The following is a 25,203-nucleotide window of genomic DNA, read 5'->3' on the forward strand; positions in this document are numbered from 1 at the left end:
CAGGAAGGGCGCCATCGAACTCGTCCCAAAGAGGCTTCGGGGCTCCGGAGTTTACTCGAGATACTTCCTCGTGAAGAAGAAGACGGGAGGATGGCGCCCCATCCTAGACCTGCGACGTCTGAACAAATTCATCAAGGCGCAGAAATTCCGGATGGTCACCCTCCAGCACGTCCTGGGTCCGCTGGAGGAAGGAGACTTCCTGTCGTCGTTGGATTTGGAGGATGCCTACTTCCATATTCCCATCCTAAAGGGGCACCGAAAATTCCTCAGGTTTGTGGTCCAAGGGCGTCACTACCAGTTCAAAGCCCTCCCCTTCGGACTACGGTCGGCACCCAGGGTATTCACCAAGTGCCTTGCACCGGTGGCGGCGCAGCTGCGCCGCGAGGGGATCCACGTCTACCCCTACCTGGACGACTGGCTCATCCGAGCCAAGACGAGGGAGCTCGCCGTGGAGCACACGGCAAGGACCGTCCAACTTCTCACGGACCTGGGATTCTCCGTGAACTACGCCAAGTCCCACCTGGTACCCGCGCAAAACGCACTGATTCTGGGAGCGAAGCTCGACACAGTGTCCCTTCTGGCCTCCCCGTCGGAGGAAAGGACCAGGTCCATCCTAGGCAAGGTACAGCGGATGTTGGCTTCCGACGCGGCCAAGGTGAGGTCCATCAAGTCACTCCTCGGAATGATGTCTTCTTGCATCTACCTCATTCCCATGTGCAGGCTCCGGATGCGCCCGTTGCAGGAGTTCCTGGACGCGCGCTGGATCCAAACGACGGGCGGCTTCGAGGAGAGGATCACACTCGACGAGAGTTTCCGCCGAGCGGTCCGGTGGTGGGGCACCCGCGCGCATCTGACGGCGGGCATGGACTTCCAGACCCCAGACCACCAGGAGACAGTGACCACGGATGCCTCCCTGGAAGGGTGGGGAGCGCACACCGAAAATCTGCACGCGAGAGGCCTTTGGCTCCCGACGGAGAAGTCCCTCCATATCAACGTCCTGGAGCTCCGTGCAGTGTTCTGGGCCCTCAGGTCCTTCCTTCCGTCCCTCAAGGGCAAGGTGGTGAGGATCTTCACCGACAACACCACCACCATGTTTTACATCAGGAAACAGGGCGGAACCAGGTCCCCAGCACTGTCCAAGGAGGCGCAGGACCTGTGGCATTGGGCCATCGCCCAAAGGATGTTTCTGGTGCCGTTTCATCTGGCAGGGATAAAAAACACCATCGCCGACTCACTCAGCAGGGAGCTGCGCTCGTGCCACGAGTGGGAACTACGGCAGGATCTAGTGGATCGCCTCTTCCGATGGTGGGGCACACCCCAGATCGACCTGTTCGCGACGGCGACGAACTCCAAGTGCCGGAGGTTCGCCAGCAGGTTTCCCCAGGCGAGGAGCATGGGCGATGCTTTCTCGTTCCCCTGGGAGGGCCTGTTCCTCTACGCGTTCCCTCCTTTGCCACTGCTAATCCGGCTCGTCAACCAGCTCAAGAGGTCACGGTGCAGGATGATCCTCGTCGCACCTGCGTGGCCGAGGCAGATATGGTTCCCGGACCTTCTGGACTTGTCAACGTCCCCGCCAATCAAGCTGCCGGTGGACGCGGATCTACTCTCCAGGGAAGGAGGCGCCATCCTCCACCACGACCCGAAATCGCTGAACTTGCAGGCCTGGCTCCTGCAGCGCTAGAGTTTGGAGGATACGACATACCGGCCGACTGCAGAGAGGTTCTTGCAAAGGCCAGGGCGTCCTCGACTCTTAAATGCTACGGACACAAATGGAAGAGGTTCTCTGTCTGGTGCCACGCACAGAAGATTAACCCTCTACGGATTACGGCTCCCCAGGTACTGCCGTACCTGCTGACGCTGGCCAAAGCTGGACTGGCACACGCGTCCATCAAGATTCATCTTGCTGCGATCTCCCGATACACCAGAACCACGGGGCGGACGTCCTTGTGGTCTCATCGTCTGGTGAAAGAGTTCATGAAGGGACTGTTCAGGTCGTTCCCGCCGGTGAAGGCTCCGGCCCCGGCGTGGGAGCTCAACGTGGTGCTGACAAAGCTCATGGGACCTCCGTTTGAGCCTCTGCACTCGGCCCCGTTGAAGTTTCTGTCGTGGAAAACAGCGTTTCTTGTGGCCATCACCTCCGCACGACGGGTGGGAGAGATCCAGGCCCTTTCCTGCAAGGCCCCGTACTTGACTTTTCACGACACGAGGGTAGTGCTCAGGACGCACCCCTCCTTCATGCCCAAGGTACCGTCGGACTTCCATCTCAACGAACCCTTGGTGTTGCCTGTGTTCTTCCCGTCGCCTTCGTCGCCGGCTGAGAGGACTTTGCACTCGCTGGATGTGGCTAGAGCGCTGAAGTTCTACGTGGACCGCACGAAGTGTTTTCGGAAGACGTCACAACTCTTTGTGAACTTTGGACCTGTCAATCAGGGGAAGGCTCTCTCAAAGGCTTCCATTTCCAGATGGCTCTCCGGCTGTATCATGTACTGTCATCGGTTGGCAAACCGACCGCTGCCTGGCCGTCCGAGAGCCCATTCCACCAGAGCGATCGCAGCTACCACGGCGTTCCTTTCTGGTGTGCCTCTGCTGGACATATGTAGGGCTGCTACGTGGAGGTCGACGCACACCTTCACGAAATTCTACTCCGTCGATCGGGATTCCAGGGAGGAGTCCAGGGTCGGCCAAGCAGTGCTGCGCAACCTGTTCGCCTGAGGTGAGCCTGGTGAGGAGGTAAGATGCTTAATGTTGAGTTGATGTGATGCTTAATGTTGAGCCTTTGCCACCTCCCGTGGTTGTGCATGTGTGTACTGCTATGTATTCTTTATTCATGAGCATGTGAATCCATGCCAGACCCCATGCTGGAGAAGGAACAAGTTACTTACCTGTAACTGTTGTTCTCCAGCATGGGTCTGGCATGGATTCACATGCGAACCCTCCCGCCTACCCCTCTGCGGCTCTTCACTTGGTCATACTGCCACTTCACGTGCTTCCAAATCTGAAGATGGCTGCCAGAGGCGGTGCTTAGGTAGAGGGCAGTCATTGGCTGTGGTCAGTATGACGCAGAGACCAGTGATTGGTTACTACTACGAAAGACAGATCAGAAACGAAACTGATACTGGTTTTTTCTTTACCGAGGATTCCCAGCCTGACGACGGGGAATATTCATGAGCATGTGAATCCATGCCAGACCCATGCTGGAGAACAACAGTTACAGGTAAGTAACTTGTTCCATCCCTATTCTGTGGATTTCCCTGTCTAACCAAACTAAGGTGCTCATAGTTTATTGTGAAGTCCAAAATAAACAGTCCATCCTCCATCCAAAGCTGAGCTGCTCTGTCCCTACTACTAAGCCACAAATAACAAAAGACCAGGAGAATTTGTCCCGTCTCTTGGACAGGCTTCCTCATCCTTAGTAGACAATTTTGAGGTACGCTTTTGCTGTCACTTGGCTTCACTTTTTTAGTTCCTCTAGGGGACTTTTCCAAGTCTTTGGTTCCCCTATTTGTTCTCTTTGTAGACTTCGCCTCACCGTTATGGGCTTTGTAAATTTGTGTACAATGTCTTAATTAAGTGTCTCTGAAAGTATGTTCTTCTCTGAGATTACTAGGTATACTGAATCCCTTTTTATGCAGTTCTTGTTATCTGCATTTTTGTAGTTCAACTCCTTATGAATAAGACATAGGATATCCTGATCTTCTCTGAATTACTGCTTTTCTTCTTGAGATAATTAAAGCAGACACATTAATGAGACGAGTAAAAGAAGTTTTGTACTGGTTCTCCGACTATTCCCTGGGACGAGTAGATTGAATCCCTCTCCTGGGTCATGCCACCCCCTGTTAGGGAGAATTCTCCAAAATGGCTAATTTCCCTTACCTACTGAGTTCCTCAGCAGCTTTTCAGGATTTCTAGGATTTATTTTTTTCACCTGGTAAGAGTGTGAGCCCTTTTTCCCACTCTTACATGTGTTTTGCTGTGTGTGTTTGACATTTTCTTGTGTTTATAGACTGTGGAGCTTCACCTACTCCACAGGCATCATCTTTTTACTATGTGTTACACAGCACCCTCAGTGCACTAATACAGGGTTGTCTTTTAGTCTTCCCAACTCAGACTCCATTTTCTGGGACTGACTATTGTCTCCCAGAACATGTAAAGTTGCCATTAACTTTATTAGTCTCTTTAAAATCCACAGACCCAGTACCACCTATCTTACATAGAGTACTGAAAAGGGTTAATACTTTATCCCTTTTTGTCTGTTTCTCTTGGGGCATTGTTTCGCTCCCTTTTCATCAAGACTTGGCTGGTGGCAGTGTTAACTACCCTATTTTTCCTACTGCAGTTATCTTAAATAACATTGTTATTGTTTTAGGCTATCTTGGTAGCCTCGAACTTAAACCCACTAGACCATATAGGTTTGTATACGGTTCCGGCTGGGTTTATTCACCAATTCTTTTAGAAAATGTTTTTCTCGTGTTTTACTCTGCGCGCCAAACCAGGTTTGGTTCCTTTGTTCACCGTCTTTTCGCAGGCTTTTACACAGAAGCCCTCCTTAGGTGCCTGTATGCCTGGGGGGGGCAGGATGGGAGGGAGGGGTTTCTTCCCTGGGCAGTGCAGGACCCTTAAGTCTTCCTACTTCATGTCAGTCCGACAGTCGCTTTAGGAACTGTGAGCCTGCAGGAACTGCCAGGAACGTCTGCTACAGCTTCTTCTCCATTTAAAGGTTCTGTGCAAATCCAGGTGTGTGTGTTTCATCCATCCGCGGTGAAGGTGTGTGAAACCTTTTGCCAATCCGAGGGCTTGTCCTTCTCTACTCTTTAAAGTAACTTTTCTGCCGGCCAACTTTGTCCGGAACACTTGGCAAAGACTTAACCGCGAACTACCCTGAACTGTGTGATCTTGAGCAAAATACTTTTGTCCTATTGACTTTGGCTCTAAGCCTTTTTGATTTGATTCCATCACTGTTATTCCTCTTTCTAGATTGCCCTGCTTACTTAACTAACTTTGTCTTTCCCTCCCTTTTAAATTGCTGGAGTGCCATTTTGCTCACACTTCGTTTTGAGCCTAACTTGTCCAGAATCTATTGGGTGTGGTGTAGTGTATTAAGAGTGGGATTTTTCAACTGCTTTACTTTAGTGAAATGTAATACAACTGATGTGTAAATAAATGTATATTCTTTTACTCAGAAACCTTGAGTCAGTGTTTGTTTGAATCATAGTAATGGTATCGGTCATATTTTCGAATACTTTTTTTCTAAACGCAATTTCGTCAAACATTTTGCCGAAATGTATTTTTCGAATGTATTTTTTTTAATTTAGATATTTTATTTTTTTTGGTTTCGTTAATAAAAAAAAGTCTTAAACAAAAAACAGGGAATTGGGGTGGGGGGCATTCGAAAAAGTCACTATAAACCCATAGTTTTTGCTGTCCTTTGTGAAACTATTGATACTGCTCACTTGCTCTTCAGATAAGTCTGGCTGCTCAGCCATCGCTACCACTTTTACTGTGTAATACAGGCTTGTACCAAAGGTGAATTTGTACTGTCACTTGTAGTCTTAATAGTGTGTGGTGTTCCCAAAGGGTACTGCATATAATTCTGCCTAACACCGCCCTTGACTGGTTCTTTCTCCTGGGGTTTTCTTCCCCCTCTCTCTTCCGCCTTTGGCTTCCTCTGTGCTTCTTGATCACATCACCTTCTGGCTTCCTCCCAACGGAGGATCTACTGGTCTACCTCAGCACTTCCGACGCGGCTGATTTCAAACTCCCGGGTTTCCCTTCTCACAGACATTAGTCCATCTTCCTTTTCTATGATAGATTGGTGGGTCCTCCCCGTTGGACGCTTATAGTCCGCTTTCTCTTTTAGTTGAACACTCTTCATTATTTGTTCATTCTTCTTCGTCACAGTAGTGTTGGTTTCCAACCATTAAATAGTCAATATTATTCGCTCAGCATTCTTCTTATTCACTGTAGTTTTACCATATTGTTCTTCAGTTTGGATCTTGGTTCTTATGTCGCAATAAGAAACTGTGCGTTGGTTTGATGAATGCCTCTGAAGTTCTGATGTTACTATTGTTCCAAATGAGAGGGCTCTAGGGAGTGCTGCTGCCGCCGCCATTGGTCTGCTTAGGCTAAGGGAAGGGGAGTTCCTCCTTGGAACAGGGTTCCCTGTCCCCATGGGAGGAGTCTCTCCTAGTGAGGTCCCGCTTGCCACCACCCCTACGGAGGGTATAGCATACCAGGCTTTCCTCCCTGGCCTCACAAGGAAAGGCTCCCCTCTGGGGAGAAGTGACTGAATCCCGCAACATCATAGGATGATGTTTTTCTTTGGGTTTTGTATAAATTGATAGTCAAATGTATACATTCACACAGAGTCATCTTCTTTTGTAAAAGCTCCATGCTCAAATTGGATCTTCATCACTGTGGCCACCATTGGCACCGGAAGAGGTGAAGCAGGCATTTATATGTGACTGCTCTTCCCTCCTTACCTCAGTCTTATCTTCCTCCACACTCGACATGCTATTCCAGAAACGTGCAACTTTTGTGATACAGTTTTTGTGTATTTTTGCATTGTGTTGTCACCTAAGACATAATGTCTTAGCCTTTCAGGGATTGTAAGCCGCACATGCCTGTCTTGCACCTGAGCTGCCGACATGCTTTGTGCTTGAGTTTGATTTTTATTGACAACTGTGTGTCTGGACTCTTCCCATCAAAGAATGTGTCATTAAGGTATTTTTCATGCTTTAGGTGCACTGCTCATGGTCCCCCTGCACCAGGGAGAGTAATTTACAACAGTTACTTAACCTTCCATTTCAGAGTTCAACCAGTAAGGATGTTAATGCTCATTCCAGTTAGTTGTTTGTAGGCAGTGGTTGCGTCTTAAGTGCCATATCAGCTTTAATCCTACCGATTTTAAAACACTCAAAGGATCTGTGAACGATCCAGAAATGTTCATTTTAGTGATATAACTCAATTAAGGATGCAAGTTCTTACTAACAAGAAACCCTTTCAGCCAAGTATAGATAAGGGAAAGGATCTGCCTTACTCACCAAAATGACTGCCGTTCTGAAACACGGGAAACCGCAGGGAAAGAATCGCAAGGCAAAATCAAGATGGCCGTCTATTTAAATATGTGGCAAAACGCTTGTCATTACATAGTGATGTCACGCATTATCAACAGTAAACAGTGTAGTTAATAATCACGGCATCTAACTCATCTTTATAGTGCCAATATTTCACATGAAGTTATAATCCAAAAGGGAATCGTACTCTAATGTATAGGTGACTCGTTCAAAATAAAATATATTAAGGAATATATAGTATCTCGATTGTCAGCTTCAGATGATACCTCAGTCTCCAATTTCAGACAGTCGCACCACAATTGTGAGAGATCAACACACAGCCCTCTATAGGGCACAGCGAGATCTCTGTATGTATTGTAGAGTGCATAACATGTGTGATGCGCCAACACTCAAACTGCTACAGGAATCTCTAAACCACACTAGAATGCAGAGTATGTGGAGGTTTATACAAAACATGTCCATCTGGTAGGAAAATAAAATAAAGGATTAAGCCCATTGAGTGGCAATACATGATTTCAATAACAGTCAACTGTTCTTAACCAGGTATAACCATATGGAGTCCATGTAAAAAGAATGTAAATGAGTGCCTCTCCGGATGAATACCACCAACCTTACCATGTTCACACTCTTGACAACCAGCTGTGTTCCTTATCTGGAACCCCAGTAGGATTAAGCTACATGGTGGATGGCATTAGTATGTTTTGCATGTCCTTTCCCTTGCATGTATACCTATATAACAAGAGGAATGCCCCGAGGTAGAACTTCTCATTCATCCCGTTTGGGCTAAGTGAGTGTAGTTTTTCAATCCAGAGAAGTTCACGCTGGTTCAGCTTCTTCCCAGGGTCACCACCTTGTTGGGATTTGTGAACCACTTCCAAAATAATGCATTTTAACTGGGCAATAGTAGGTCTGTGTTCAATGAAGTGTCTTGAGACTGGTGACCTGATGTTTTTAGTACTCTTGTGCTCATTCCACCTTTCCTTGGCCTTCCTGGATGTTTGGCCTACGTATAAAATAATGCAAGGCCATCTGAGGCCATAAATTAGAGAGTGTGTGTCACATGTTGCAAAATCTCTCCATTTGATTTTAGCTCCTGAGTGCGGGTTTCTCACATAGGGTCCTTTTATTGATATTATTTCAACTATTGAAATTGAGGCTTGGAAATTTGCGTTGTGAAGTATTGGTTGTCTATTGACCATTTGCGTCTGTGATTTCACAAAAGCTGATCTCTAAAATTCCTGCCCCTTTTGTATGTAATAAGTGGTGGTTTGGGGAAAATGTTATTGAGTTCCGTATCTAGTTGGATCAGTCTCCAGTTTTTCTTTATCAATCTGGTTACATGGTGGCTCTGACTCGAGTATTTTAAGGTATATAGGAATGGTATGTCTCCTGGCTTTGGTTTCCGTATAAGGAGACTATCTGTTGGTTTCTGATTGGCCTTGATGCATGATAACATTGATTAGCTCCATGGGGTAGCCTCTCTGTTCGTATCTCAAGGTAATTTTTTCACTTTCAATTCTGAGGGTATCCTCATCGGAGACTAGCCTCTTAAATATAGAAAAATTGGCTGCATGGGAGTTGTCTTTGAGGTGTTTCAGATGGTGACTGAGATAATGCAGGGTATTATTTTACATCAGTAGGTTTACGGAATATACTGGTGGATATAGTACTGTGATGAATCGTGCAGAGTCTTCACAAAGACCCTGCCTAAAGTCTTCTCCCAGGTGGCTGGGGAAAGGCAGACACTTTCTAATCCTGACCTTGGGGGTCAGTTCTATGGGAGGATAACCGGGGAGGATAAAAAGGCTGTGGGGAACAGGAGGACTCCGTTGGCTGAGACGCAGTATTTGTCTTCCTCTAGGGAAGAAATGTCAGTGATGCCAAAATGTGTAATGGCTTGTTGTCAGAGAGAGCTTTTAACCTCCCAAGTTTATTTATTTCATTTGTAAAGCGCCTAAAACCTCAGGCACCAGGGCGCTGTTGCAGACCAGTCACTTTACACACAGGCTTGAATCATAGCAGTAAGTATATCAGCAATCAAATGGGAAAAAGACGTGGATTGCATGCAGAGTATTGTCCTGGTAGAAAATAGTTTAGCCAAAAAGCCAGGTTTTCAGAGTTTTTCGGAAGGCCCAGTATGAGTTCCCTGCTCTTAGTTCTGCTAGAAGGGAGTTCCACTGGTTCACTGGGACTGTTGGGGAGCTTACCCCCCTCCGTGGGCTCTTTTCACTCTTGGAATGGCTAGTTTGTGTGCATGGATTGATCTTATTGGCCTGTTGGATTTTGCTCTTTCAATTTTCTGGGACAGGTATTGTGGGGCAGTTTTACTCAGACTTTTGTGGGTGATAGAAAGAGCCTTGAAGATAATCATTTCCCTGATCGGGAGCCAATGCACCTTTTTTCTGGCGGCTGTAATCTGGTCGTTTTTTGGGATGTTTAGTGCTGCTTTGAGGGCATTGTTCTCTAATACTTGTAGTTTAAGATCCTTTTGGAAGAACCCACTAAAATGACATTGCACTAATCCAGTCTCGCCCCTGTAATTGCTCTGGCAATGGTCATGCAGCTTTCTTTGGTGAGGAATTGTCTTGCTGCGTTGAATAGTTTCGCTGTATAGTTGCTGATGAGGCAATAGCACTGACTTGTTTGTTGAGGGATAGGGAGGCATCCAGGTGTACACCTAAGGTTTTAATTGCATCTGAGACGGGGATCTGGATTCCATCTATCGGGAAGGATGTGAATTGCAGGCTGAGTTTCTTTAGCACTGCGGGGGAGCCTACCAATCGTATCTCAGTCTTGATATTGATGTTTTATTTCTATCGCGTTCGTAAACAAGTATCTTGTCGTTGTTCAGGCATAAGTATTTAGTCGCCATCCACAACTAGATTGTAGAGTAAACTATGTTGAGCGTAAGTGAGTCTGTGTCGTAAAAGCCTGTCAGGGGAAGGAGGATTTGGGTATCGGCACAATTTGTGTAAGATATGCTGACGCCATCCAGGAGGTCAAATAAGGGTTTGGTCAATATTTTGTAAAGGGATGGGGATACACAGGAGCCTTGGGGGACTCCACATGAGATGGGGGTGGGTGAGGCGCTGTCTGTGTCTGAGAAGACTCTCATGAACCTGCCCTCCAGGAAGGAGGCAATCCATAGTGAGGCTTCCTTGGAGAAATTGGCTGCGGCTGTGAGGTGATGGCATTGCACTTTCTGGTCTACTAGGTCGAATGCAGCCGATAAATCTAGTAGGAAGGAGGAGTGCCGGTTTGCCCTCATCCCTGAAAGAGTCTATTTCAATCTTTAAGATCTAGTAGTGCAGACTCAGTGCCATTGCCCGGGCGGAACCCTGGTTACTACATCCCTAGGATGTGATTGGATGCTAGGAAGTGTTGGATCAGGTTGAAGGCTCTGCGGTCTAGGACATTTAGCAAGAAGGGTACTGTGGTGATAGGGTTGTCATTATTGGGCAATGAGGGGTCCAGTGAAGGTTTTTTCAGCAGTGGGAGGATCCAAGATTCTTTGAGTTTTGTTGGAACAATTTTCATGGCGAATAAGGCATTAATGAATTTTGTGGTGAAGGGGACTAGGACTGCTGAGCAATATTTTATGATTGCTGCTGGGCAAATATCTCCTTTGTATTTGGTTGGTTTTAGGTTTTTTAGGATATTGGCCATTTCCAGCTCTGTGACTTCTCTAAAGAGGAGGGAGGGTGCATAGTGTGACATAGTGGTGGTGGGAGGCTTGATGGGGCTGGTCTTGACTGGCTTATCTTCAACTCTTTTCTGAAGTAGGCAGATTTTAGAGCACATAGTGTTCTGTATGTTGGTGCACCATGTTTTGCCTTTATTGATCGTGATGGTTGTGATGTGGGGTTCTCAAGTTCTCTAAGTATTCTAAATAGTTATTGCGCATTTGAGTTTGCTTTGGCTATTCTGGCATTGTAGATTGATGCTTTAGCGCCGTGATGGCTTGCTTATATTCTTTTGCAATCCTGTTGAAGGCCAGATTGGGGTGCTATGCAGTGTGTTTCCTCTAGGTAGCTTCTGCTTGTCTTTTCTGGGAACAAAGTTCTTGGAGATCAGAGGTGAACCAAGGACTGCAGTGGTCTGTAGGTTTTGTTTTTCTGGGAAGGAGTGGGGCTACTGAGTCTATGACTTAAGTTAAAGTGAATGTGTAGATCTCAGCTAGGTTTTGAGGGTCGTTTGAGGCTAGACTTTCCAGAACACGGGCTCGAGGAAGGGGGAGATCGATTCTTTGGAGATTTTTTTAGAGCTTTTGGACCATGTGGGTGGCAGTGTTGGAGGGGTGGGTGGAGCTTGTTTGAAAGCAGGGAAGGTAAAGGAAAGAATGTGATGGTCCGACCACAGGCAGGGATTGTTTGAGGTGTTGGTGATCTGGTTGTTCAGGTCTGTTATCCAGTCCAGGGTTCTTCCTTTGATATGTGTGGGGGATGTGACACGATGTTTGATGCCTAAGTCCGAGAGGGGCGTTGGCTCCGCCTGTCGCTTTGTGGTCTGATGAGTCATGGAGGCCTAGGTTAAGTTCTCCTACTAGTATCACTCTAGATGTGGGTTTGATGTTTTTCACTTTGGTGTGGGTGAGGGTTTCCTCAAATGCGGGAGAAGAGGCTGGCTGGCGGTATAGGATGTGAATGGTAATGAACTCTGTGGGTGCGGTGACAAGTTTAACTGAAAGGCGTTCGCAGTGGCCTTCTGTTGAGTGCTACCCCTCCCTGTTGAAAGTCTGTTCTATCACATTGGGTGGTCTCTTTTGGGGCTAGGTGTTTTGGTGTTCATTGGTGTTTGCCAGTGAATTGGTGCTGGCGGCCTCTTTGTGTTAAGAATAGAGATGGTCTGGAGTAGCGGGTGCCTGGAGTTAAGGCTGGCGGGCTTATTGTGGTGAGTTGTGCATTCCTCGGTATATTGGTTATGCGAGTTTGTAGATGTGTGGCTGGAGTGAGACCTTACATTGAGATTCCTTTTTCCCCTCGCCGTAGTGCTGGGAGGTGGGAGGGGATATCCTGGTGGTTCTTGCGCCAAGCCTAGCATTCCTTATTTGGACAGATAATTGCGTAGTGACAGCCCTGGATTTTGAAGTCAGGGACTCGTGCGAGGCGGTGTGGAGGAAATTTCTCCAACGTGGCTGGTTCAATTTCTCCCGTGTTGTGATGTTTGGGTGGATTTTTGGGAATTCTGGTGAGGGCTGTTGGTTGTTCGAGATTTCGGGGAGGTTTGTGAGTGGGGTGGGCCTAGTTTAGGTACAGTGATAATCGGTGTGCGGGAAGCGATGCTGGCAGCGGGCTGTGGTGCTTTGCAGGGTGTGCAGTGAGGGTCCTGTGCCTGCTGGGCAATTGGAAACTTGTGGAGTGGGTGCGTCCTGGGAGGCACAGAAATGGTGTGAATATTGGGGGGGGTCGGGATTCAAGCTTGTGCTGGGTTGTGGACCAAAGGTGACTTCAAGTGGAAGAAAAAGGGGTAGGGCAAGTGCTGGAGGGATGGCGTGGGCAGTGGTTCGCCGTTAACAATACTGCGTTTTCACCGACATGAGCGCCGGCAGTACATGGGGGTACCTCAGACTTACCTTCAGTGTTATGGTTAGTGAATACAGTGGGCTCAGTTCTATGCTGATTCCTTAATGGCGAGCAGTGGAGAGTAGCCGAGAGCTCTTGCAGCCTTAAGCCTCAGCATTCAACTGAGGCCGGCTTTGCCCTCTGGAGAAATGCTTTTTCCTGGCTAGATTTGTTACCTAGGCAATTGGCTGGCTCCATCTGGGAGCACAGCTAAAATCAATTTTGTAAATGCAGGGTGAACACAGCTAAATTCGATTGGTAATAGCGCAGGATGAGCACAACAATGCACAGGGGCTGCTGGCAGATTGTTGCTGTGAAGGTGGGGCATGGCATGGGAGGGGGTACATGTGCCTGGAGGGGGCTTACCAGAGCGGAAGTAGTGAGAAGAGGTGTTCATTGCTCCGGCACGCTCGGACAGGAGCCTTAGGAATGGTGCCTTTTGGAGTGGAACAGCTTACCCTGCCGGCTATGCTATTGGCCGAGTTATATGGGACTTGGCAAATCAGATGCCTACTCCATTCAGTACCCAAAGCACTCCAGTGATTGAACATCTTAATGTGTGGGAAAACATTAATAAACCCTTAGGTTTTGGGAGAAATGAAAACTGACTAATAAAGCTTAATGCTCCTCTACCTCCCGAAGGAATAGTAAAGATAAGGCTAGAAATAATACCAATTTCGACCCCGAAAATCTTTTTCTCTGTAAAGCCAAGTCTTTCAAATTATCTCTGTGATATCCTTTTAAGGAATATAATTAGGAAAAGAAGACTGGGGTTTGTTAGTGCAAAGGGATCTGCTATTCTAATAGAACGCCTGCCGGGAGTATACAATATCTTTGGAGTAATTTAGAGTATCCCTGCAGAATCTACGGACCTTCCATTGCTCTATATCCTTCCTATATTCTTCCAAGGAGGAGCTCACATCTGAAAGTACTTCCCTGGTTTTAAAGGTGGACAACTGCTTCGTTAGATCACTTGGCTCTGAATCTAAATGTGAGACTGACTCTGCTAATTCCTCAATCGTTAGTAAGTAATATGAGGTCAAGCAAGCATGTGTCTAAGATGTGTTCCCATATTTTAACAAGGACCAGTAAAATAGCGAATCTGTGTACATAGATCATGTATATGTAACTCTGTGGAAGATAAAACCGTTAGTGGACCACTATAAAACAAAGGGACACAATTATAGGGTGAAGTGGTTTGCAGCTGCTTCAAATGTTCCCACGCCCGAGATAGGGAAATGTGGATAAGCAATTGGTGAAACTGGAATAGCTATGGATTTATCGCTTAAATACAGTAAACAAAGGCCGGAACCTATCGGTAGAATGGAACAGGTTGATCTTTTAGGTTGTTGAAATATCTATAGGGAGTTTGTGTAGGGCGATTTTTTGCACCCATTAGTGTGAAAATGTTGGAGCTGTCCTGATAATACTGGCAGGAGAATAGGGAACTCTGTGGCAACCCCAGTGACTGTGATAAATTATGGCTGTGACTATGATAACAATACAAAAACGTGTAATACATTGCTGAATGAAGATGGGCTCTTTTTTAAAAACTGCAGAGGCGAAGAACATCATGTTTTTGATCCATACAGTAAAGGTCTCTGAGTGGGTCACTATCACTCTGAGAAAGTGATATGAATCGAAATCTGTTGGGCAATAAAACAGGCACAATTGGGAGGAAAAATTATTTTTGTAAAAATCTTTTTGTGAAGTAGTGGCTTTTGAAGCAGGATCGCTGGTACTATGTAGACGAATGAGTCGGATAGGAATACACTGAAATGTACATGGCGGACAATCAAAGATGGCCACCGTTCTGAGCTATAAGATTCTAGTCCATCCTCTCATGCCGGTAATCAATGATCAGCTGGTGGTCTCTGAGTGATGCCGTGTGGCGGAGAGGAGTTGTTCCTTAACCACACCCGTAAGCCAATGATGGTGAATACGCGGGTAAATGAAATGATTCCAGTGTGGAGAGTTCTCGCACCCGGATTGGGAAGCAGCGTTGTCATAGCGGTCGGGCTGAGTGCCGGGCGGGACGCGATGGGAGCGGGGTAGTGGCAGCTGCCATGCTTTTTTCCTGTGATGTCCCCGGCATGGGGTTTGTGTCCCATGCAACTAAGATCTGTCCAGGCGGGTAGAGATACAATGCAAAGAGGAATGAGGAAGCACACAATTGTGCTTGACATTTTGAGGAAATATTCAAATAGATTCATTTATGGGAGCCATGTAGTTTGTGAAGGATTGGAAAAAAGGATTAATCCCTCTTACTTTGCAGGAATTGAATGCATATTTATGATGCAGCCAATTGGAGTGTAGTTCAGAGGAATTATCATGAACAAAGGTGAGCACTGAATTTGAGATTAGGTGAAAAAGGTATTGAAGCCCTCATGAGGATGAAAGATGGATGTAAAAAGCAATGTTGTTCTAGAATGCATTTTGACTATGTATTTGATCCAAGTGAAGTAGGGGTCTTTGGGAAAGTGATACGAGGACCAAAGAGAAAAAGAAGGTGAGCATTAAGGTGATCCTTGATTGAACTGATTGGGAAGTGAGGTTGAACACAATATTGAAGATGGGTGTTCTAATTTTTGTGTTATAGGAATAGTATACATTAGGAGTATGATCTTGGACACGAGCGAGGCAGGGGTCCTTGAGAAACATTGTGAGGTAAATATACTTTTTGTCAGCATTAAATGTGTTTGAATAAAGTTTATCATACGAGAAATCTGAAATACATCCAGGTAGATCATTTTTAGCTTTTGTGTATGTTTGTAATGTAGACATAACAGAACACAGGAACCCAAGATTGGGAGATGTACAAAGATATTTGTCCCGATGAAGGCTGAAAAGATGATAGGGTTGGTGATGTGCTCGTGAGGCCGAAACACTATGTATCGACATGTTGTTCAAATATCTAATGCAGTGTCACTTAAATACATTGTAAAATGTAACCAAATCATGTGGTAGAAGGTGTATTAAGACTATGCCTAATGAGAAGGGGGTGACACATTTAGATTTGTATTTGTGATGAGCGACGGTCAAAGATATATTTGTTGTCAATCTCATTCCTGTATCTACAAAACTGTGTGGGGAGTATTATTGATCTTTGAATAAGAGGTGATGTCTGATCTGTGAATAATATGTGTTTTAACAAAAAGAATTGATTTAATACAGGAGATTATATTTTTGTAAAGAAATTAGTTTGGAAGGGAGGTCCATACTGTAGGTGATGTATCCAGAAGATCGCCCTGATCACATTGGTTTTTTTTTTAATTCTTATTAGAATTTAACATATATAATCAATCAACTTCAAAGATCACATCAACTCCCATGTCCCCCACCCCTCTCCCCCCCAATTGTAGCACCCCAAAAGTCCACCGTTCTCAGTATCTCCTCGCACGCATTTCAACCCAAAAGATCCAACAGCTTTAGTCTCTGTGGGCACCATTGTTCTCGAAATTCCCACCTCAGATAGCTCAATGTCTCACCCCACTCAGCAGCAAAGCTCTCCAGCTTCAAAGGGGGAGAACAGCTATGGTCGCCCTCACTTCATCCTCCGAGATTGCTTGCCCAAGTTCCAACTCCTCGTCTCTGGACACTCGCGGGAGGGGAAGGGCTCCCAGAAACTCCCTTTGAGGGCCTGGCAAAGGGCATTGTGTGGAGTATAGTTCTTCATAAAACTCCGCCAGTCTCCCCTTTATCTCTTCTGTCCTAGTGAGTCTGACCCCTTCCTTACTCCTCATAGCTACTATAACCTTACGCTCCCGATCCCCTCTCAAGAGGCGCGGCAGGAGCGAGTCTGCCTTATTTGCTTTTGCGTAGAACTTTTGTCTGACCCTAAGCATAGCAGCCTCCGCCTTTTTAGTTCTTAAGACCCTCAAATGGCCCTCAGCTGTCCTGTATTCCTTATATATTTTTCTAGAGGGGTTATTACCCAACTGTACTCTGGCGGCCTCTACCTCTCTTTCCAACTGCGCCTCAAGTTCCCTTAGCTGCCTATTTCTTTCCGCCTGCAAGGCGATGAGCTCGCCCCTTAGAGTAACTTTAAAAGCGTCCCATCTGGTCTCGAGACTCGTGTCTACGCTATTGTTCTGCTCGAAGTAGCCCCGAATCTTACTTTCGATCTCCTCACACATCGCCCGGTCCCTCAACAGAGCCTCCGGAAATGTCCAATTCCATACCCCGGTTCTGCGTCCTCCCAACCAAAGCTGCATCTGGACCACCTTATGGTCTGCTATCCCCACCGGGCCGACATCTATTGAATCCACCCCCCAACCAGACTTGCAGACACCCAAATATAATCGATTCTAGATTGAGTTCTATGAACATCGGAGATGAAAGTGAACCCCTCCTCCTCTCCCCTCAGCGCTCGCCATACGTCTCGCAGTCCCGCTTCCCCCCATTTCTCCTTCAACCCAGACAAGGCCACTGCCCCCCCCACCTCCCCCCTCCTGCCGCGTACGATCTCTAATTCTGTCCCATGCCAGGTTCAGGTCCCGCATCAAAATCACCTGCCCTCTTGCAAAATCTTGTATGATTCCCAGCACCTCCCGCAGAAACTGGTCCTGGCCCACATTAGGTCCATACACCGAGGCTACTGTATAGGGCGCTCCCCTGTGCTCCCCCCTCATCACAATATATCTCCCATTCTGTCCCGAAGGATGTCAGCGATACGGAATTCGATCCCCCTCCCGAATGCCAACGCCACTCCCCCTTCTTTGTAGGGCCAGAGGCAAATAAAATCTGCGAGAAACCCTTCAATCTCAACCGCCCCTGGTCCTTTCGTAATAGGTGGGTTTCCTGAAGCGCCAACACATCCGGTCTATATGAGCTGATAAATTGCTCCAGTTTAGACCGCTTGAGAGGGGAGTTCAACCCCCTGACATTCTGTGTTAGCCACTTGAAAGGTGAACCAGTAGGTAATACACTCCTCGGTGTCAGCCCCCCTCGCCTCACCAGGCCTCACCTCGATTATTTTCCACCTACCCCCACAGAGGATACTCTGAGCCATAGCTTCCCCTTCACTGCCCAACCCCCTGCCCGCGAGTCGTGAGAACACAAATGCCCCATTGGGTGCTACAAACCCTACCCCAGACAGCCCTCCCTCCCTCTTTCACCCTGCATCCCCAACTTAGGATGAGATCCCCCCTTCTCCCTCCCCCACCCTCCCGCCCCGCCACGGCTCCATCCCACCCCCCGACAGGGCCTCGTCGCCCTTCCTGATCCCAACATGTTGTACTCCTTCACACCGAGCTCTTCCTTCACCCCTTAGGGTCCACCACCCCTTGCGTAACGTACTCCTGCTCATTTACTGCTTTTGCCATCTGTACCACCTTCTGCACTTGCCTCACCGCCCTCTCTCATCGACCCACCCTTCACCCTTCCGCCCTTCCGTCTCCTTTCCTCCACTGTAGACCACTCCCACGGCCTCTCCCTCGGCCGGTTCCCCGTAAAACCACCCCCCGCCCAGGGGCCCACCTCCAAATCGATCCCCAAAATGCTAGCTCCCTCCTGGGCAGAGCTTTCCTTCTTTGGGAACCTTCCACTCAATTACCAGCCCGAAAGGAAATGTCCACCTGTACCGTATTCCGCGTTCATTTAAAACTTTCAGCACTGGCACCATCTTCCTTCTCTTTATCAGGGTAACATTGGCTAAGTCTTGGTACAGGGCTATCTGCTGGCCTTGGAACACTGTTGGCTCTTTTTTCCTTGCGGCTTGAAGCACTGCCTCTTTCTGCACATACCTGGATAAGGCAGCCAGCACATCCCTCGGCCTCGCATCTGTGCCCCTTGCGAGCCTTCCAACCCTGTGAACCTGGTCCAACTCAATGCAGTCCGGGCTGACCTCCCCCAGGATATCCGCAAAGATACCCCGAATTTCCTGCTTTAGGTTCCTATCCGCGACCGATTCCGGTAACTGCTTCACTCTGATGTTGATCCTCTGGGACCTGTACTCGATGTCCTCCATCTGAATCTCCAAGTTCCGGGTCGCCGCGTCCAGGCGCTCTATAGCCTCACTATTTGCCATCGATTCTTTTTCGACTTCTTGGAGCCCCATTTCTAGAAGATCCGTCCTTTCCCCAAGTTGTCTCATGTCACGCTTAATTTCCCCCAGAGCCTCATTCAAGTCCATCCGCATGAGCTGAAATTGTTCCTGAAAAGTCTTGGCCAGACTTGCATGGAGGGCCTGGATTTCCCCCAAGAACTCTTGTCCATTAATCTGGGCCAGCTCCTGAGCCCCCTCTGCCGTAGCTCTCTCCTCCGCCCCCTCGTTGCCTCTCGCCGGGTCCTCACCCAGGGCTTGCCTTGGCCCCATAGCGTGAAGGGTGTTTTGAGAGTCCTGAGGGCACTGCGCAGATTTCGCGCTTCTCCCTTTGTGGCGCGTGGTCATCAGCGCAGAGTAGTTGCGATTGCGTGCAACTGGGCTCCTCCCGTCGGCGCTCCTACCTCCTCACCTAAGGAAGAACCCCACACTTGTCCACTACGAGGGGCAAGCAGCTCACTTAGCACTGCCTTCTGGCCTGCGCAGTATCCTGTATGCGCCTTGACACCCAGCCTCCCCTATTGCCCCTAAGTGAGGGCTACGTTCATTTAATAGGGCATCTCCAAGTGGTGGGCAACCGTCACTATTTGCTTTGTGGCCTCCTTTTGGGTCTCAGGTTCCTCCGAATCCAAGTGACCTCCTCCACTCGGGCCCCAAGGCCACAGAGGCGAAAGGGCCCACTATCTCAGCCCGTTCTTCACTTACTGCGTTGTCCAGCGCCGGGGTGCTCCCGCTGTAGGCAGCCTGGACCGCTTCTCCTCTTCTCTCCTCAGCCCGCTTACGTGCAGGCAGCCGCTCGACTCCTCCGACACTCTCCCTCCACAAAAGGTCCCGCTGTAGCGCAGGACGCCAAAATTCGGGGCCCGCAGGTCAGCGAGGCCTCAAGCGGGTGTCCGTCGGGGGTTCTCCCTCCCCGCTCCGCTTACAGTCTCGCCAGCCAGAACAGGGGGGCCACCTCACCCGCTAGCGAGCCCCTCCAGTGATTCTGCGGGTGCCGCAGCTGGTCCCCCCCTGGGGGTGTGACGCTCTTTGACCGGAGACTCCCTCAGCCCTGCGCTCGTCGGCGGAGAGTCGCCCGGCCCCTCCTCCTGTGTCTGGATCGCACGACAGCCTGCCCGCAGCGCTGCTATTCTCTCGGGCTACTCCGGCTGGGAAACGGACTCCGCTGGCTGCCGCTCCTCCTCTCCCCTGAGCCTTAATGTTCTCCCACTGGATGCTCGGGTCCTGCCGCGCTTCTTCCCGGGTTGCCGAGGTGCCGCGGGGTGTAGACCGCTGTACTTAGGCTCGCCTCTCAGGAACACACGGCAGGCACGTCTATCTATTACCCGCCCGCCATCTTGGAATCCCTATCACATTGTTTTTTGATGATATTATATCACCTGGAAGATCAGGGAAATAGCCAGGTACACCTTATTATTAATTGTGTCAAGCCGTTTAGTGTCAGTCCATACAATGTTTTGTGAACAAGACTAGCTTTATTGCATATAATTTGTTTTATGAAAATATAACCAAGTTTTCTGGACGCCGTATTTATGCATCCTCAGAACCTTGATAAATGCCACCTTGGCGATTCTGAGCCACCTGTAGCCAATTCACAGGACTCTGGGATTATCAAACTTGGAATTATTAGAAGCAAATGTGACTGTCAAATCTACTGAAACATATAGATATGGAAGAATACCACCTTGATAGTGATGTTAGCGAGAGATTGAAAGGGAGAGAGACATAAAGCAAAAACTTGAAAGGTACCTGGAAGTCTAACTAATAGCTACTTGATAACCAAGCGATGGGGTTAGGGGGTATCTGGACCTTCAGGGATAAAGAAGAGAGTGTAATGGTATCATCTCTGACTTCTCTGCATCTAGCTTCAACCAACTTTCCATTCATCCAGATGTTGACCTTAAGGAATTTGATGAGGGGCTCTAATTGCCTATCTACTCTCACTGCCAACACTTTCCTGTGGTAATGTAAATAAAAGGGAAACCACACATATGCATAATAGAACAGGTTCTCAGAACTTTTTTCACAGTTAAAAAAAAATACACATCTTGTCAAATCCCATTAAATGCATTTACAAATATGTACATAAATCAATTTTGTTTCAAATATTTTCTTTATTTTGGCTGAAACCATAAAAGACTACAAACATCAAATATAAGCTAAAGAATTCAAATACAATTCATAGAACCATTATAAAATACAAAAATCCATAATCACACACAATAACAGCAGATTATATAGTTATTAATCATACCTAAAATTGTCTGAAATGCATTCAAATTTAGAATTGGCCATAACAAAGTTAATAGGAAACAGTCATGAGTAATTATAAAAAGAGAATGTAAGCATATACCGATTTTGACATTCCATTAATGCCTAAGGATTTCCATGGTCTTGGGCTCTAAACCTAAAGCATATTGCCTTTGCTGCTCCAAGGAATCTCTAACATTTTTAATATTTCCATCAGAGAGTGTTCGAATTAGCTTTAGAGCTTCTTTTATAGTCCTTATTTTATAAGCATTAAAGAAAGGTTTCAAAAGGTCTTTCCTCTGTTTTTCATACAAAGGGCATATACTTTTTTAAAAATTTGTATATGGTTATAAACCTTTACAAACCAATACCAAAATATGAAAAATACACAATAGAAGAAAGAGATTAAAAAGATGCAATAGAATAAAATACACAAATAAAATGTACATGACTCGTGCAACTCGCGATAATTACAACTCCTTGGCCCTAATGACCTAAGATTTACAAAGATACATTTTTCTAATTTTAGAACAATTAAAATAAGTCAATTAAATGCACAAATTGAGAGTCTGGCTAGATGATCTCACCCATTATTTAAAAAAAAAAACCTCAATAGAATCAACAGATAGCCTAGAGGAGCATAAAACACAGCCAAATGAACAGACAATCACTGGGTAAAGTTTGATCTTTCCATGCTATTGTCAATGCACTGTCATGGCCAGAAATTACTCTATCCCAAACCATGTTAGGCAGAAACCAGACATTGTTCACTCCAAAAGGGGCGAGCACTAAAGACCTCACTGCCCAGGTACCTTCACACTCCATTAGTAAAGGATGTAATGATTGCTTGGATGGAACTTTACAAATACTACACAATACTGTTGCGAGTTCTCCCATCCCCCTTTGGACAAAACTTCCCCCGTATGAACAATATTCAAGCGCAGTCTCATAAAGTTCTGTCTGAATTTCCAATCTGGGAACTTAAGCAAATACCTCGGTATGAAACCAACTTTTTTACCAAACTTCTAGAAAATTCACGGGAGAAATAGCACACATACTGTCAATAGTTTCGATCCAGTCCATTTCCTTCAGGGCCGTCTTGGCCTTCAAGAGGTTCTGGATCAAAGTCTCAATGTTAGTATTAACATTAGCAAGTACACACCCCACCATTTCTTCCAGCGAAGACAACATCTTTGATCTTTTACTTTCTAGATGACATCTAATGTCTGCATATAATGTTAAATGGTGGGCAATGATGATCAACCGGTACAAAGAGCACAATTTCCAAAATACATGGGCCTTTAAAGATCTTAAACCCAGCTCGAATCTAAGACTAGAGATGGGCAAACACATTGGCAGACTGAGGGCTTTCTTCCACACAAAGGGCATTGTGGGATGTTTCAACCCACTAGTCCAGGCCCTGCAACATTCCTGTGCATTGCTTGCATCAGGAACATTAGAATGGCAGCCGGAAAGCATGCTGCTCGCTAAAAATCACCCAAAAGTGCGCAGTAAAAATCTGAAAAATAGACCGCCACCCACTTTTACCTATCTCAGTGTCAACACCGGAGACCACTGCCAAAACCCATCATTTGGCTGCCTACAAAGAAAGGCTGATTGCAAAAGAAGCTGTGTGAAAATCCGTTTTTCTTGGTTGTCAAATTTGCAAAAATCATGGCTAACAAACCACCCAAAAGACCCAACCTCCTTGTTGGGTGTTAAATATCATTCTACTTCAAGAATCCACATAAATAAAATGTCCACAGAAGTACACTTAATAGAAGAAAATCCACATTGAAGATTGCTTGCTTGGAGAAAAATGTCAAAAATGGGTGCAATACCGTTACTCACCTCTGTCAGAAGCTGACGATTTCTGAAACCTGTTATGTGTAAAGTTGGACATTGAACTCAAAGTATGCCAAAGAAAGACTTGCTATCAGAAGCCTAAGAGGTGGGGACAATTCAAAACTATATTTTAAAAAGGCTTGAATTAAGAAATTGGTTGATGTATTTGTTAAAAATGTAAGTTGTATTTTAAGACAAGACAATTTCAGACATTGTGTTTAAAAGTTAAAGTTAGCCACTTTGAGCTTCAAAGACATTCCACACCTTCTCCCAAACAAAGGAATCTTCCCCCTGCTCTCTAAGAAACTGGCAGGCTGATGTGAAAGGAACTGGGAGGGGCACTCCGACATGTTGCTCTGAGTGTAGACAAAGGACTCCCTTGAGCTGAATGAAAATGCTAATTCGGTGGTGACTGACATCAACTGCCCTGGCAGGAAGAAGCTCAGTCCCTCTCTGACTCAGCCAAGCTTGGAGGCGTGCCAGACTGGAAATGTGGATTGGAAACTAAGGTAACTGTATGTTTGGGAAAAGACTTATAAAATATTGTGCCAAACTGACAAAAATATGAAACTTGGATATTATTAAAATGAAAAATTCACTTACAATTTAAAACTAATCTGTGCGACATTCAGAGAATGAACCACACATTTTTTATTTTGTAGCTATTGTGATTATGCTAGGAACATGAAAGATTACAGGAATATGCCCAGAGGGTTTGTGGATGTAGGTATAAAAAATTGTACAGATCCGAAAATGTGTAACCAACCAAAAGCACAAAAAAAGTCATTTATGAACCAAAACACGTAGGAAGATAAGATTTGGACAGAAACATACCTTAGTCAATCTGTCATGTAATTATGTATTATTAACAAGTTGTGCATATTGAAAATATGTTTTTTGGGAAAAATCGATTTCCTGGGTAAAAGCAAAGCTGAGATTCTTCCCTAGGTTGTAAATGGCAGCTCACTCTGACACATCATGACACACTGTTCCTTTCTCAAATCAGGGGACAGGGAATTCTCTGACCTATCAGATCCTTAGAGGGTTGGGCATAGACAATCCGCCATCCCTCCCACTTTGGAAAATGGATAAATAGGGACTGCTGAGGACAGGCAAAAGACACACACATTCACTCATCAACTGATCCACTGGCGAAGCACCCTGCAGGAAGATCCAGACTCCAGAACATAGAACCAGACCTAGAACCAGACTCCAGAACCCTGAAGCAGAGGCCTAACCCAAAAAGCTGAACCCTTTTCAGCAGGCCTTTAAAATCTTGTAACCTGATTTAACCCCTAAACTTCCACGGGGCCTAACCAATTCAACAGCCTGACTGTGCTGTGTTTGGCTACCTCTGGCCAAGAAACCATGCTAGAACCCAAGATCCAGACCAGTCCAGCAGAGCTGTAACCCAGAACCCGTCAGATCCAGTCCAAGAGGCCGTGCAGACCAGAGTGCCTTGCTGAGAGCAGAACCCAGCACCTGAGACCTGTCCGGTGGCGAGCGAATCCCAGCCAAACCCTTGACCAGATCTTTGACGGGCCCATTCTATTCCAAAGCCATAAATGTAAGTATTTAGCATAGAACTGTCCATAGTCATCTCTTAATATTAAGTAATCCCACCCAACTCGTTCCAATATATCCATAACTGCATTATTGAATCTCTTTTGTCTATCCTAAATCTTTCGCTCCTCCACATAATCCTGTGATAATTGTAGTGTTAAGCATCTTGGTACTAATATATAATTTCTGGAGAAAGGCAATAATCTCAGACAGATAGAAACCATCCGGAAGCACCTCTGGATAGGTGGCGGTGCTGTCTGTGTAGTTTGCGGCTGCATAGTCTCCCTAGTGTTAAGACATCTTTGTTCTACATCTTCAACAGCGCATCTTTTTTTTTTTTTTAATATTTTTTTATTTTCAAAATAAAACAATACAAACCAAACTTGCAGCATTATACATTACGAACTGTAAACATCAATTAGTGCCATGTTACTGCACTTCAAACCCCCCCCCCCTCCCACCAAGAGCTTATCAACCTTACAGTTCTGTGTACACTTGGTGTGGCCGGGCGTCGCCCCTCTCAGAAGCAGCAGGGTCCATTTCCGTGCCAAACAGTCCCGTAATTAACATTCTCCAAGCCGCCAGGTTGCCCACTCCTTCCTCCCCACAATTACCACACGCTTCCTGCCATACCACCGTTTCGGCCTCCGCCCACTTCTGCAGGTCCCGCCACCATATCTCTATTCTTGGCCCATGGCGTTGCTTCCAACTCATAGCTATCCTTCTCTTAGCAAGTACATACGCCAGGTCTCTCAGTTTCCCGAGATGTTTGGTGTTCCGTGGTCTAGGGAACCCTCCCAGGAGGCAGGCCCAGGCCGTGTCAATGCGTAGCAGAACCCCCTTATCTGCTAATTTCTGTGCCACTTCC

General features: G+C 46.6%; 1 protein-coding gene across 4 annotated transcripts in view; it reads left to right on the forward strand.

Moving 5' to 3' along the window:
• Positions 1 to 25,203, forward strand: part of EFR3A (EFR3 homolog A) — a 1,818,520-nt gene that overhangs the window by 1,285,551 nt on the left and 507,766 nt on the right. The gene's annotated exons all lie outside the window — the stretch shown is intronic.

This window comes from Ambystoma mexicanum, chromosome 5q (genome assembly GCF_040938575.1).
Source record: "Ambystoma mexicanum isolate Mex_15411 chromosome 5q, UKY_AmexF1_1, whole genome shotgun sequence".
NCBI classification, from domain to species: Eukaryota; Metazoa; Chordata; class Amphibia; order Caudata; family Ambystomatidae; genus Ambystoma; species Ambystoma mexicanum.